Consider the following 13,465-nt stretch of genomic DNA (forward strand, 5'->3'; position numbering starts at 1 on the left):
TAACTTGGAGGGGAGCGTGCAGATGGTGGTGTTCCCATTCATCCAATGTCCTGCTAGGTGGTCGAGGTTGGGGGTTTGGAAGGTGCTGTCGAAGGAGGCTTGGTGAGTTGCTGCAGTGCATCTTGTAGATGGTACACACTGCCGCCACTGTTCACTGGTGGTGCAGGAAGTGAATATTTAAAGTAGTGGATGGAGTGCTGATCAAGTGATCTGCTTTGTCCTGGATGGTGTTGAGTTTCTTTGGTGTTGTTGGAGCTCCACTCATCCAGGCAAGTGGGGAGTATTACATCACACTCCTGACTTGTGCCTTGTAGATGGTGGACAGGAGGTGAGTTACTTGCAGCAGAATTCCCAGCTTCTGACCTGCTCTTGTAGCTACGGTATTTATATGACTGATCCAATTCAGTTTCTGCTCATTGGTAACCCCCCGGATGTTGATTGTGAAGGATTCAGCCATGTTAATGTCATTGACTGTCAAGGGGAGATGGTTAGATTCACTCTTGTTGGAAATGGTCATTGCCTGGCATTTTTGTGGCGTGCATGTTACTTGCCACTTATCAGTCCAAGCCCAATCTTGCCCAGGTCTCTCTACATGTGGACACGGACTGCTTCAGTATCTGAGGAGTTACTAATGCAACTGAACATTTTGCAATCATCAGTGAACATTTCCACTTCTGACCGTATGATGGAAGGAAGTTTATTGATTCTAGACAGATACATGAATGGGCAGGAAGAAAAGAGATACAGACCCTTAGAAAATAGGCGACATGTTTAGGATCTGGATCGGCGCAGGCTTGGAGGGCCGAAGGGCCTGTTCCTGTGCTGTAATTTTCTTTGTTCTTTGTTTGTTCTTTGATGAAGCAACTGAAGACGGTTGGGGCCGAGGACACTACCCTGAGGAACTCCTGAGCGATGTCTGGTACTGAGATGATTGGCCACCAACAACCAGCACCATATTCCTTTGCGCAAGGTATGACTCCAAATAGTGGAGATTTTTCTCCTTGATTGCCATTGACTTCAATTTTGCAAGGGCTCCTTGATGCCCTTGGCAAGAGCAGTCACTGTCACCTCACCTCACCTCCTGAATTCAGCTCTTCTGTCCATATTTGGGCCAAGGCAATAATGAGGTCAGGAACTACGTGGCCCTGGCGGAACCCAAAATGAGCATTGGTGAGTAGGTTATTGCTGTGTAAGTGCTGCTTGATAGCACTGTCAACGACACCTTCCATCACTTTACTGATGATCAAGAGGAGGCTGATCGGGCAGGAATTGACCGGGTTGGATTTGTCCTGCCTTTTGTATACAGAACATACCTGGGCAATTTTCCACATTGCTGGGTAGATGCCAGTGTTGTAGCTTGGTGGGCGGCGTGGCTAGTTCTGGAGCACAAGTCTTCAGCACTGCAGCCAGGATGTTGTCAGTATCCAGAGCCTTCAGCCATTTCTTGATATCATGTGGAGTGAAGTGGATTTAGCTGAAGATTGGCACCTGTGATGCTGGGGACCTCAGGAGGAGGCCGAGATGGATCATCTACTTGGCACTTCTGGCTGAAGATGGTTGCAAATGATTCAACCTTGTATTTTGCACTGATATACTGGTCTCCCTTATCATTAATGATGGGGATATTTGTGGAGCCTCGTCCTCCTGTTAATTGTTTAATTATCCACCACCATTCAGGACTGGATGTGGCAGGACTGCAGAGCTTTGATCTGATCTGTTGGTTGTGAGATCACTCAGCTTTGTCTATTGCATGATGCTTCCGCTATATGACATGCAAGTAGTCCTGTGTTGTAGCTTCACTCATTTTTAGGTCTCCTTGGTGCTGCTCCTGACATGCCTTCCTGCACACTTCATTGAACCACTATTGCTCCCTTGGCTTGATGGTAATGGTAGAGTGAGGGATATGTCAGGTCATGAGGTAACATATTGTGTTTAAATACAATTCTGCTGCTGCTGATGGCCCACAGTGCCTCATGGATGCCCAGTTTTGAGCTGCCAGATCTGTTCATTTCTTCCCTCAGATATAATTGAAAAAAAAATTCTGAAGAAATGCATGAACTAAATAAAAAGGAGAGAGAAATAAATACTGACAAAATAGATGGCAGCATTTGGAAGGTAAAAAGATTTCAGTTTTATTATTGATGAGTGAGAGGAATATATCACACTTTGGGGCTTCTGGAAGTGGATTTACTGATAATCTGGGGAATTGATCGGAAACTGCTTCATAGTTGGTGGAACAAATTCCGGCCCTTGGGGTGGAGCCAACAGCTGCATCCGTCCAATAACAGACAGAGTAGAAGTACTGTATCAGGCCTTGTTAGCTCAGTTGGTAGAGCATGAGACTTTTAATCTCAGGGTCTTGGATTTGAGACCCTTGTTGTGTGGTTGTTCTTCCCTTTTTCAGTCTTCATCAGCAGAGAGTTCAAGGAGTGTTTGAAATTAAATTCAACAACATCACCAGATTTCAACTACTCCCCCCCCCCCGCCCCCTCCCAGTTTAGTTGACAGGACTCTCAACCTCTGCCTGCCCCCTTCCCCTCCCTCCCAGAACTGCGACAGGGTTCCCCTTGTCCTCACTTTCCACCCCGCCTGCCTCCACATCCAAAGGATCATCCTCCACCATTTCCGCCACCTCCAGCGTGATGCCACCACCAAACGCATCCTCCCATCCCCTGTCAACATTTGGAAGGGATTGTCCCCTCCGTGACACCCTGGTCCACTCCTCCATTACCCCCGATACCTTGTCCCCTTCCCAAGGCACTTTCCCATGCAATCGCAGGAGATATAATACCTGCCCTTATCCCTCCTCTCTGCTCATTATCTAAAGCCCCAAACACTCCTTTTAGGTGAAGCTGCGATTTACTTGTACTTCTTTCAATTATGTATACTGTATTCACTGCTCACAATGCGGTCTCCTCTAAACTGGAGAGACCAAACGCAGATTAGGTGGAACACCTCTGCTCAGGCCGAAATCATGACCCTGAGCTTCTGGTTGCTTGCCATTTCAAAACTCCCCCTGCTCTCATGTCAACATTTCTGTCTTTGGTCTGGTCCAGTGTTCCAGTTAAAATCAACCCAAGCTCGAGGAGCAGCACCCGAACTTTTGATTCGGCACTCTGCAGCCTTGTGGATTGAACATTGTGTTCAATAACATCAGAGCATGACTGGTGTCAGGCAACCACAAGCATTAACACACTCTTTGCCTTTGTCCCCGGACAGCTTTGTTATTTAATCTCTCCTGCCCTCTGCCCTATCAAACACCTTCCCCTTTGTTCTCTCCCACATGCCCCTCCCCTTCACTTGTTTAAAACCTAATTCTTTTCTAACCTGTGTCAGTTCTGATGAAAGGTCACAGACCAGCACAGTGGCGCAGTGGTTAGCACCGCCACCTCGCCGCTCCAGGGACCTGGGTTCGATTCCTGGTACTGCCTGTGTGGAGTTTGCAAGTTCTCCCTGTGTCTGCGTGGGTTTTCTCCGGGTGCTCCGGTTTCCTCCCACAAGCCAAAAGACTTGCAGGTTGATTGGTAAATTGGCCATTATAAATTGTCACTAGTTTAGGTAGGTGTTAGGGAAATATAGGAACAGGTGGGGATGTTTGGTAGGAATGTAGGATCAGTATAAATGGGTAGCTGATGCTCGGCACAGACTCGGTGGGCCGAAGGGCCTGTTTCAGTGCTTTATCTCTAATCTAATCTAACCAGAAACGTTAACTCTGTTTCTCTCACCACAGATGCTGCCAGAGCTATTGAGTATTTCCAGCACTTTTTGTTACTATTTCAGATTTCCAGCATCTGCAGTATTTTGCCTCTATTGTGTCAGAAAGTCTTTCCTTGATTCAGGACTCTTACCTCTCTCCAGAATCTCTCTGCTAAAGATTGAACTTTATCTCATTTCACTCACAGCTCAGGGTCAGTGTGGCACAGTGGGACTTCTGGCTGTCTCCCACTTCACAGTCCATCAGTGCTGAGAAAACAATGGGGAATATTACTCACATGTTGTGTTCTGTAACTTTTTACAAACACTTTAATGTATAGATTGTCTTCCAAAGCAGTGACAGAATGGTGGCTTTAGTGTGTTGTTGAAATAGCTTTGTTGAGTTCGTGCTGTACTAACAGTTAAACAGTTCTTGGTTCAATCCCAGGTTTTGGCACTTTCAACCTCTCCTGTGTCTTTTTCTTTGGCTCCAATTGTCAAGCTGCATGATTTACTCTGAAATTAGCACCAGAGAACCAAGGCACCAGCGATCATGAGGAGCTGAAATTAGCACAGATCAAATCCACTTAATATTTCTGACTGAAGATGGTTGCAAATGCTTCAGCTTCATCTTTTGCACTGACGTGCTCAGCACCACCATCATTGAGGATGTGAATGTTTTTGGAGCCTCCTCATCTTGTTCGTTATTTAATTATCCACCACCATTCACGACTGGATGTGGCAGGACTGTGGAGCTGTTATCTGATCCTGAGGGAAATATCTGTGCGTGGAGTGGCGGGATGTATGGAGAGTGATCCTGAAGAGGGTGTCCGAGCCTGGAGTGGAAGCTTTCCGTGGAGGTGCAGGAGTAGGCCATTCAGCCCCATTGTTTTATAAAGGTTTAGCATAACTTATTTGCTTTTACTCTATGTCTCTATTAATAAAGCCAAGTGTCCTGTTTGCTCTTCGCAACCTTTTCAAACCTTGATCAAAAAAGATTGGTGTACATTGTCTCATTCTTCCTCCCAAACTGTATCACTTCACAATTCTCTGTGTAAAATTTTATCTGTTGTGTGAAAGCCCATTTTACCAGTGTGTTTAAGTTCCTCTGAAGTGTGTTACTGTCACTGGCATAGGACGAAATTCACGAGCATTCTTTGATGCTATCTCCATGGAAAGAGCAATCTAGTTGGGATACAGTTTGGGAGGAAGAATGAGACAATGTACAACAATCTTTTTTGATCAAGGTTTGAAAAGGTTGCGAAGAGCAAACAGGACACTTGGCTTTATTAATAGAGGCATAGAGTAAAAGCAAATAAGTTATGATAAACACTAGCTCAAATTGGGATTTTGTGTGTTTAGTATCTTTTCTCATCCACCAATATAAGCACAAATCTGTCTCATAATGTACGTTCTAAGAATGTGCCAATGTTGCAATGTGGTGATAAATTCTTCAGTGTCACAATGTACTCACCAACTGTTTCACTACTTTTCTGATTTCTGGATCCAAGTTTGTAGCTTTCCGCGATCTCTAGTGGCTTAGGGTTGAGCCTCACTTCAACGAAGAAACGGAAAATTATGATTTAAAGATTACACTGTCAATCATTCACATCTCTGTCTTCTCCTGAACTTCGAGTTCAAATTTGTTTGTGAAGTTGAGTCACACGTTAAGACAGCAAAGTCTTTGTCTTTGTGAAGGAAGTGATTTGGGAATGGCTGTTTGAAACTGTCCCTTCTTGCACAGAAATTCAGTGCAAATACTTGATCACTCACAATTTCCTTGAGAGAAATTTGATCACAATCGCATTCGACACGGAAACTGCCTCAGCATTAATCTCACTGAAGCAGAATGTGACCGTGTTGAATGTTTCAGAATGTTGGTGCCGTTATTTGTCGCTTTTAACCGAGACCGGGACACAGGGAAAGGTTCATCCGAGGTTGGAATATATTATCATTCAGGAGGAAGAAAAATCAAAAGGAACCAAATAAGAAAACCCAGTCTCCAGATTTGAGAATCTGCAGATCCGCTTTGGGAAAGTGAATCAGAGCAGAATGAAGGGTGAACAGTCCAACCGCCCAGAAGAGATGAAGACACAGCTCAGTCAACACGTTCCCCTGGTTTATGATGCTGGAACATTCCTCACGCAGAAATGATTCAACCCAATGACAAACATTCTTACAGCTGATAATTTATGCTACTGATTTAAGGACTGTCTCATATGGTTACCGAGTGATGACGAGAAGATATTAAACTTTGTTCTATTCAATCTAGCTGTGATGAAGTTTGAATTTTTCTCCCTTTTATAAACAGTATTTGAAGGGTCTAGGTAACAATGTTCAGTGTTGATGAGAGTGGGGTCTGGGTGAGAAGCTGCTGAGTGTGACAGGGTCAGGACTGGATGCAGGAAGTTCTCTGACAGTCTCCGTCTATCTCTCTAATGGGTTTGAGTTGATTTACGACTGGTAGCTTTTATTTTACTTTTCTTATTTAGAGATACAGCCCCTTCGGCCCACCGAGTCTGTGCCAACCAGCAACCACACATTTATACTAATCCTACATTAATCCCATGTTCTCTACCACATCCCCACCATTCTCCAACCATGTACCTACACTCGGGACAATTTACAATGGCCAATTTACCTATCAACCTGCAAGTCTTTTGGAGGTGGGAGGAAACCAGAGCACCCGGCGGAAACCCACACAGACACAGGGAGAGCTTGCAAACTCCACACAGGCAGTACCCAGAACTGAATCCTGGTCGCTGGAGCTGTGAGGCTGTGGTGCTAACCATTGCGCCACTGTGCCGCTGTTGGTGTTTTGATAAATGAAGGAAGTTCCCTCCACCCATTTCTTTTGGACAGACAGTGTGGTATAAGGATGTCTCGGGTTAATGCTGAAGTTAGTGGGATCAACCCCTCCCAATGTCAGAGTGATGACGTAACAGTCACATGAGATGAGGTTTGGGAGAAGAGAGAGCAGCACCAAGGATGCTAGCTTAGCAGGCTTGATGAGTGTGTATATAGTATTGTGTAAATTAGAAAAGAGTTCTTAGTTCTTTCAGCAGGAACTGTGTCCAGAAAATATCGAGAAACTCACAATTTTATTATTCAGGAGTCGGAACACAGATATTAATTCCAAGTGACAGTTCTGGGACCAATTAACAAAAAAAGTAGAGAATAATATTACTCACTGATTGAAATCCCCCAGTGAGGAGACAGTTAAACAGGTGATCTGTTGGGGCATTATTCAATCCAAGGTTTCAGCAACATTTAATCTCCCTTTTTGGTGAAATTCTCTGTTATTTGAAACGTTTTTTATCAGCTTTGATGGACGAGTGAAAAAACTGAAAAAATTGAACAGTTCCATCCTTTCTTTTCTTCCTTCTTCTCTTCTTTCCATCAGTTTCTCTTTTCTGTCCCAGATCAATATAATGATGAGAATCCCAATTTAATCTGCTGTTTCTGGTGTTTTATCCATTCCAATCAAAATTTCAACATTCCAATCAAATCTATTTGTTATTCCACAGTGTCTCTCCATGTGTTTTATTCTGTTGTATTCTCTCACAGTCTGTTTGATGATCAATGTTACATCTCACTCTCTGTTCTGGTGAAGATCAGAAGCAGTGATATCTGTTTACACCACCCGACAAGTCGGCCTGAGGCTGTGCCTCGCTGATCATGTGGAGTTAAAGCAATTCTTCCAGTCAGTTAGTTCAGTTGCCATTTCATGAGAAATTCGGTGTTCATGACTTCGTCAGTGACCTAATGGTTCAGGTGTCTGAGTGATGTTAATCATGATGTGATGAAATGATTGTATGTTCCAGTCTTTCCGTGGTGGGTATTCACACTGAGTAGAAACGTGTTGGACATGGTCTGGAAATGTTTCACACCGCTCCATTCCCAACTTCATTTACTGACAGAAGATATATTTCCATCATTACACAGCTGGCTGCACAGCCAGAATCTGTGCTGAAGGTGACAGCGATGTCTATGCAACTGACAAGGTGGCGGAGAGGTTAAGGCGATGGACTGCTAATCCATTGTGCTCTGCACAAGTGGGTTTGAATCCCATCCTTGTCGCTAGTTTATGAACTGTTCAGTGTATTGTTTATGTGTAAAGTCAGCCTCGAAACCTGTTCTTGTCAATGTCCAGACAGTGATTCCAGAATTGGTTATACTTTATTAAAATTGAGACAGACAATTGGAATTCTTCACCCAAACTGCACTGGAATGAAGATCAAATAGGGATCACGAAACGGAGCAGGATTTTTCCTCCCCACCTTCCTTCCATCTTTACTTTCTCTGGATTTGCACCATGTGAAAGACAAATGGGAAAATAAAATGGCGAGGGAGCAGATGCAGAAAATTATCCTTTGGCAAGAAATTTATTTTCAAATCTTCTTGATAGATTAAGTGAGTGAGCAATGCTTTGGCAGATGGTGTTTAAAATGAGGGGTCATCTACTACCTACTTTAGATCAGAGTGTTTTTTTGTATGAGGTGCGATGTTAGAAACGGCGGAGGAGCAGAGACCCGAATACTGAATTAATAAAAGCTAGTGGACTGGTAGAAAATAATGTGAAAAGTGCACAGAATATGAAGATTGGAACTCATGTTGCAGTGATATAAAGCTCTGTGCTCCTGAAGTAAATGTCCAAGCCCAGATTGTGGGGAATCTGTGGAGAGTGATTTGGTTTTTATTCATTCTTGGGTGTGACTATCGCTGATAAGGCTAGCATTTATTACCCATTCCTATTGCCGTTGAGAAGGTGGTGGAGAGCTGCCTTCTTGAACTGATGCAGTCCATATGGTGCAGGAACACCCACAGTGCTATTGGGGAGGGAGTTCCAGGATTGTGACCCAACAACAGTGAAGAAATGGCTATATTGTTCCAAGTCAGGATGGTGAGTGACTTGGAGGGGAACCTGCAGGTAGTGAGTTCCCATGCATCTGCTGCCCTTGTCCTTTGAGGTGGTAGTGGTCACGAGTTTGGAAGGTGCTGTTGAAGGATACTTGGCGAGTTGCTGCAGTGCATATGGAGATGGTACACACTGCAGCCATTGTTTACTGGTTGTGGAGGGATTGAATGTTTAAGGTGGCGGGTGAGGTGCCGATCAAGTGCGCTGCTTTGTCCTGGATGGTGTTGAGCTTCTTGAGTGTTGTTGAGTGGGATGTATTCCATCACACTCCTGACTTGTGCCTTGTAGATGGTGGACAGGATCTGGGGTGTCAGGAGGTGAGATACTCGCTGCAGAATTCGTAATCTCTGACCTGCGCTTATAGCCACAGCATAGATGTGACTGGTCCAGTTACGTTTCTGGTCAAGATGTTGATGGTGGGGGATTTAACGATGATAATACTTCTGAATATCAAAAGGTAGATTTTTTTTTCTCTCTCATTGGAGATGTTCACTGCTTGGCACTTGTGTGGCCAGAAGGTTGCTTGTCACTTATCAGCATAGGCCTGAATGTTGTTCAGGTCTTGCTGCTTGCAGGCACAGACTGCTTCAGTATCTGAAGAGTTGTGAGTCATCATCTAACATTCCCACTTCTGACTTATGTTGAAGAGAAAGTCGTCAATGAAACAGCTGGGATGTTTGGGTCTAGGACACTACCCTGAGAAACTCCTGAGGCAATGTCTTGGGCTGAGATGATTGGCCTCCACGAACCACAACATCTTGTTTTGGGGGAGGTATGACTTCAACAAGTGGAGAGTTTTCCCCCTGATTCCCATTGATTTCAATTTTGCTGGGGATCCTTGATGCCACACTCACTCAAGGGTAATCACTCTCACCTCTCCTCTGGAATTCCACTCTTTCGTCTCTGCTTGGACCAAGCTGCAATGTGATCATACGAACATAAGATCAGAAGAACTAATAGCAGGAGTAGGCCATTTGGCTGCTCGAGCTTGCTCCGCCATTCAATAGGATCATGGCTGACCTGATCATGACCTCAACCCCACTTTCTTGCCTGCCCACATAACCCTTGGCTATCTTGTAGATAAAAATCTTGAAGACATTCAATGACCCAGCCTCCACTGCTCTCTGCGGTAAAGAATTCCAAAGATTAATGACCCTCTGAGAGAAGAAATTCCTTCTTAAATGAAAAACCCCTAAATCTGAAACTGTGTCCCCTAGTTCTAGATTCCACCACGAGGGGAAACATCCTCACAGCATCTACCCTGTCAAGCCCCCTCAGAATCTTATATGTCTCAATACGTTCTCCTTTCATTTTTCTCAACTCCAATGAGTATCGGTCCATCCTGCTCAGCTTTCCTCATAAGACAACACCTTCATCACAGGAATCAATCCAATGAACCTTCTCTCAACTGCCTCCAATGCAAGTATCTCCCTCCTTAAATAAAGAGACAAAAACTGTACACAGTACTCCAGGTGTGGTTTCATCAGCACCATGTACATTTGTAGCAAGACTTCTCTACTTTTATACTCCATCCCCCTTGCAATAAAGGGTAACATTCCATTTGCCTTCCTAATTATTTGCTGTACCTGCATGGTAACTTTTTGCGATTCATGTACGAGGACACCCAGATCCTTCTACACCGCAGCATTCTGTAATCTCTCACAATTTAAATAATATTTTCCTTTTCTATTCTTCCTGCCAAAGTGGATAACCTCACATTTTCCCACATTCGACTCTATCTGCCAAATTATTTCCTGGAGCTGAGAGACCCTGGCAGAACCTAAACTGAGCATCGATGATCAGATTATTGCTAAGTGTGTGGTGCTTGATAGCACTGTTGGTGACATCTTCCATCACTTTGCTGATGATTGATAGTAGACTGATGGGGTGGCAATTGGTCAGATTGGATTTGTCCTGCATTTTTTTTATGGAGAGGGCACACTTGGACAATTTTCCACATTGTCAAGTAGATGCCTGTGTTGTAGCTCTACTGGAACAGCTTGGCTGAGGGTGCAGCTAGTTCTGGAGCACAAGTCTTCAGTACTAGAGCCGGAATGTTGTTAGGGCCCATAGTCTTTGCTGTATCGAGTGCCTTCAGCTGTTTCTTGCCATTGTGTGGAGTGAAGCAAATTGGCTGAAAACTGGAAGCTGTGATGCTGGGGACCTCAAGAGGCCGAGATGAATCATCCACTGAGCAATTTCTGACTGAAGATGGTTTCAAATGCCCCAGCTTCACCTTTTGCACTGACGTGCTCGGCTCCACCAACATTGAGGATAGGAATGTTTTTGGGCCCTCCTCATCTGGTTCGTTATTTAATTGTCCACCACCATTCATGACTGGATACCTAGTTTCTCAGGGCAGTGTCCGAGGCCCAACCATCCTCAGCTGTTTCATTGATGGCTTTCTCTTCAACTTAAGTCAGAAGTGGGAATGTTCGCTGATGATTCACAACTCCTCAGATACTGAAGCAGTCTGTGCCTGCAAGCAGCAAGACCTGAACAACATTCAGGCTTGAGCTGATAAGTGACAAGCAACTTTCCTTGATCGGATCCTGAGGGAGATATCCGTGTGTGGAGCGGCGGGATGTATGGAGAGTGATTCTGAAGAGGGTGTCTGAGCCTCGAGGGAAGAATCTGTGGAGAGTGATCCTGAAGTGGGTGTCCGAGCCTGGAGTGGCAGGATCTGTGGAGAGTGATCCTGATGAGTGCGTGTAAACCTGGAATGGAAGCTTTCTGTGGAGGTGTAGGAAGAGGCCATTCATTCCCAGTATTCTATAAAGGTTTAGCATAACTTATATGTTTTTACTCTGTGCCTCTATTAATAAAGCCAAGTGTCCTGTTTGCTCTTAGCTACCTTTTCAATCCTTCTAACATTGGTGTACATTGTCTCTCTGCTCCTGCACCCAGTTTAGAATTGTAACGTTTCATTTATATGAGACTGTGCCTCTCTGATCATGTGGAATTAAAGCAATTCTTCCAGTCAGTCAGTTCAGTTGTCATTTCATGAGAAATTCGGTCATCGTGACTTCGTCAGTGACCTCATGGTTCAGGTGTCTGAGTGATGTTAATCATGATGTGATGATATGATTGTATGTTCCAGTCTTTCCGTGGTGGGTTTTCACACTGAGTAGAAACGTGTTGGACATGGTCTGGAAATGTTTCACACCGCTCCATTCCCAACAGGCCATGACCTGATGTGATGGAAATTTCATTTACTTACAGAGGCTGTATTTCCATCATTGCACATCTGGCTGCACAGCCAGGATCTGTACTGTCCAAACAGCTGACAAGGTGGTCGAGAGGTTAAGACGATGGCGTGCTCATGCATTTTGCTTTGCATGTGTGGGTTCGGATCCCAATTTTGTCGTTAGTTCATGAAGTGTCTAGTACATTGTTGTGGGGGAGCTTTTGTGGAAAGTTGGCCTGGAAACATGTTCTTGTCAATATCTCGCTGGTGATTCCAGAATTGTTTATCCTTTATTAAAATTGAGACAGACAATCGGAATTCTTCACCCAAATTGGACTGGAATGAAGATCAAATAGGGATCACGAAAAGGAGCAAGATTTTTCCCTCCTTCCTGCCTTCCATCTTTACTTTCTCTGGATTTACACCAAATGAAATACTAATGGGAAAAGCAAATGGCAAGGGAGCAGAAGCAGAACATTATTCTTTGGCAAGAAATTTATTTTCAAATCTTCTTGATAGATTAAGTGAGTGAGCAATGCTTTGGCAGATGGAGTTTAAAATGTGGGGTCATCGAGGACCTACGAAAGATAGATCAGAGTGTTTTTTATAAGGGGTGAGATGTTAGAAACTGGAGAAGCAGAGACCCGAGTGCTGAATCACTAAAAGCTATTGGACTGGTAGAAAATAATGTGAAAGGCTAATGGAATCTGAAGATTGGAACTCATGTTGTAGTTATATAAAGCTCTGTGCTCCTGAAGTAAATGTCCAAGCCTGGATTGTGGGGAATCTGTGGAGAATGATTTGTTTTTTATTCATTCTTGGGTGTGAGTATCGCTGGCAAGGCTAGCATTTATTGTCCATCCCTAATTGCCCTTGAGAATGTGGTGGGGAGCTGCCTTCTTGAACTGCTGCAGTCAATGTGGTGTAGGAACACCCACAGTGCTATTGTGGAGGGAGTTCCAGGATTTTGACCCAGCAACAGTGAAGAAATGGTGATGTAGTTCCAAGTCATGATGGTGAGTGACTTGGAGGTGAACCTGCAGGTGGTGGTGTTCCCATGCATCTGCTGCCCTTGTCCTTCGAGGTGGTAGTGATCACGGGTTTGGATGGTGCTGTCGAACGTTACTTAGCGAGTTACTGCAGTGCATCTTGTAGGTGGTACACACTGCTGCCACTGTGCTCTGGTCTCTGGTGGTGGAGGGAGTGAATGTTTAAAGTGGTGGGTGAGGTACCGATGAAGAGGACTGCTTTGTCCTGGGTGGTATTGAGCTCTTTATGTGTTGTTGGAGCTGCAGCTGTCCAGAAAAGTGGAGAGTATTCCATCACACTCCAGACTTGTGCCCTGTAGATAATGGACAGGCTTTGGCATGTCAGGAGGTGAGATACTTGCTGCAGAATTCCCAATTTCTGACCTACGCTAAAAGCTGCAGCACAGATGTGACTGGTCCAGTTTAGTTTCTGGTCAATGGTAACCCCCAAGATGTCGATGGTGAGGGATTCAGTGATGATAATGCTGCTGAGTATTAAAAGGTAGATGGTTTGATTCTCTCTCATTGGAGATGTTCACTGCGTGGCACTTTTGTGGCAACCAAGTAGCTTATCACTTATCAGCTCAAGCCTGAATGTTGTTCAGGTCGCGCTGCTTGCGGACATGGACTGCTTCAGTA

The 13,465-nt window shown here is 44.5% G+C and overlaps 1 non-coding gene across 1 annotated transcript; it reads left to right on the forward strand.

The window, feature by feature from the left end:
* The first annotated feature begins 7,691 nt into the window (after positions 1–7,691).
* On the forward strand, positions 7,692–7,773 carry trnas-gcu (transfer RNA serine (anticodon GCU)). The gene has a single exon. It is a non-coding gene; the product is annotated as a tRNA-Ser (tRNA).
* Positions 7,774–13,465: the final 5,692 nt, after the last annotated feature.

This window comes from Heterodontus francisci, unplaced genomic scaffold, assembly GCF_036365525.1.
Source record: "Heterodontus francisci isolate sHetFra1 unplaced genomic scaffold, sHetFra1.hap1 HAP1_SCAFFOLD_102, whole genome shotgun sequence".
Lineage (NCBI taxonomy): Eukaryota > Metazoa > Chordata > Chondrichthyes > Heterodontiformes > Heterodontidae > Heterodontus > Heterodontus francisci.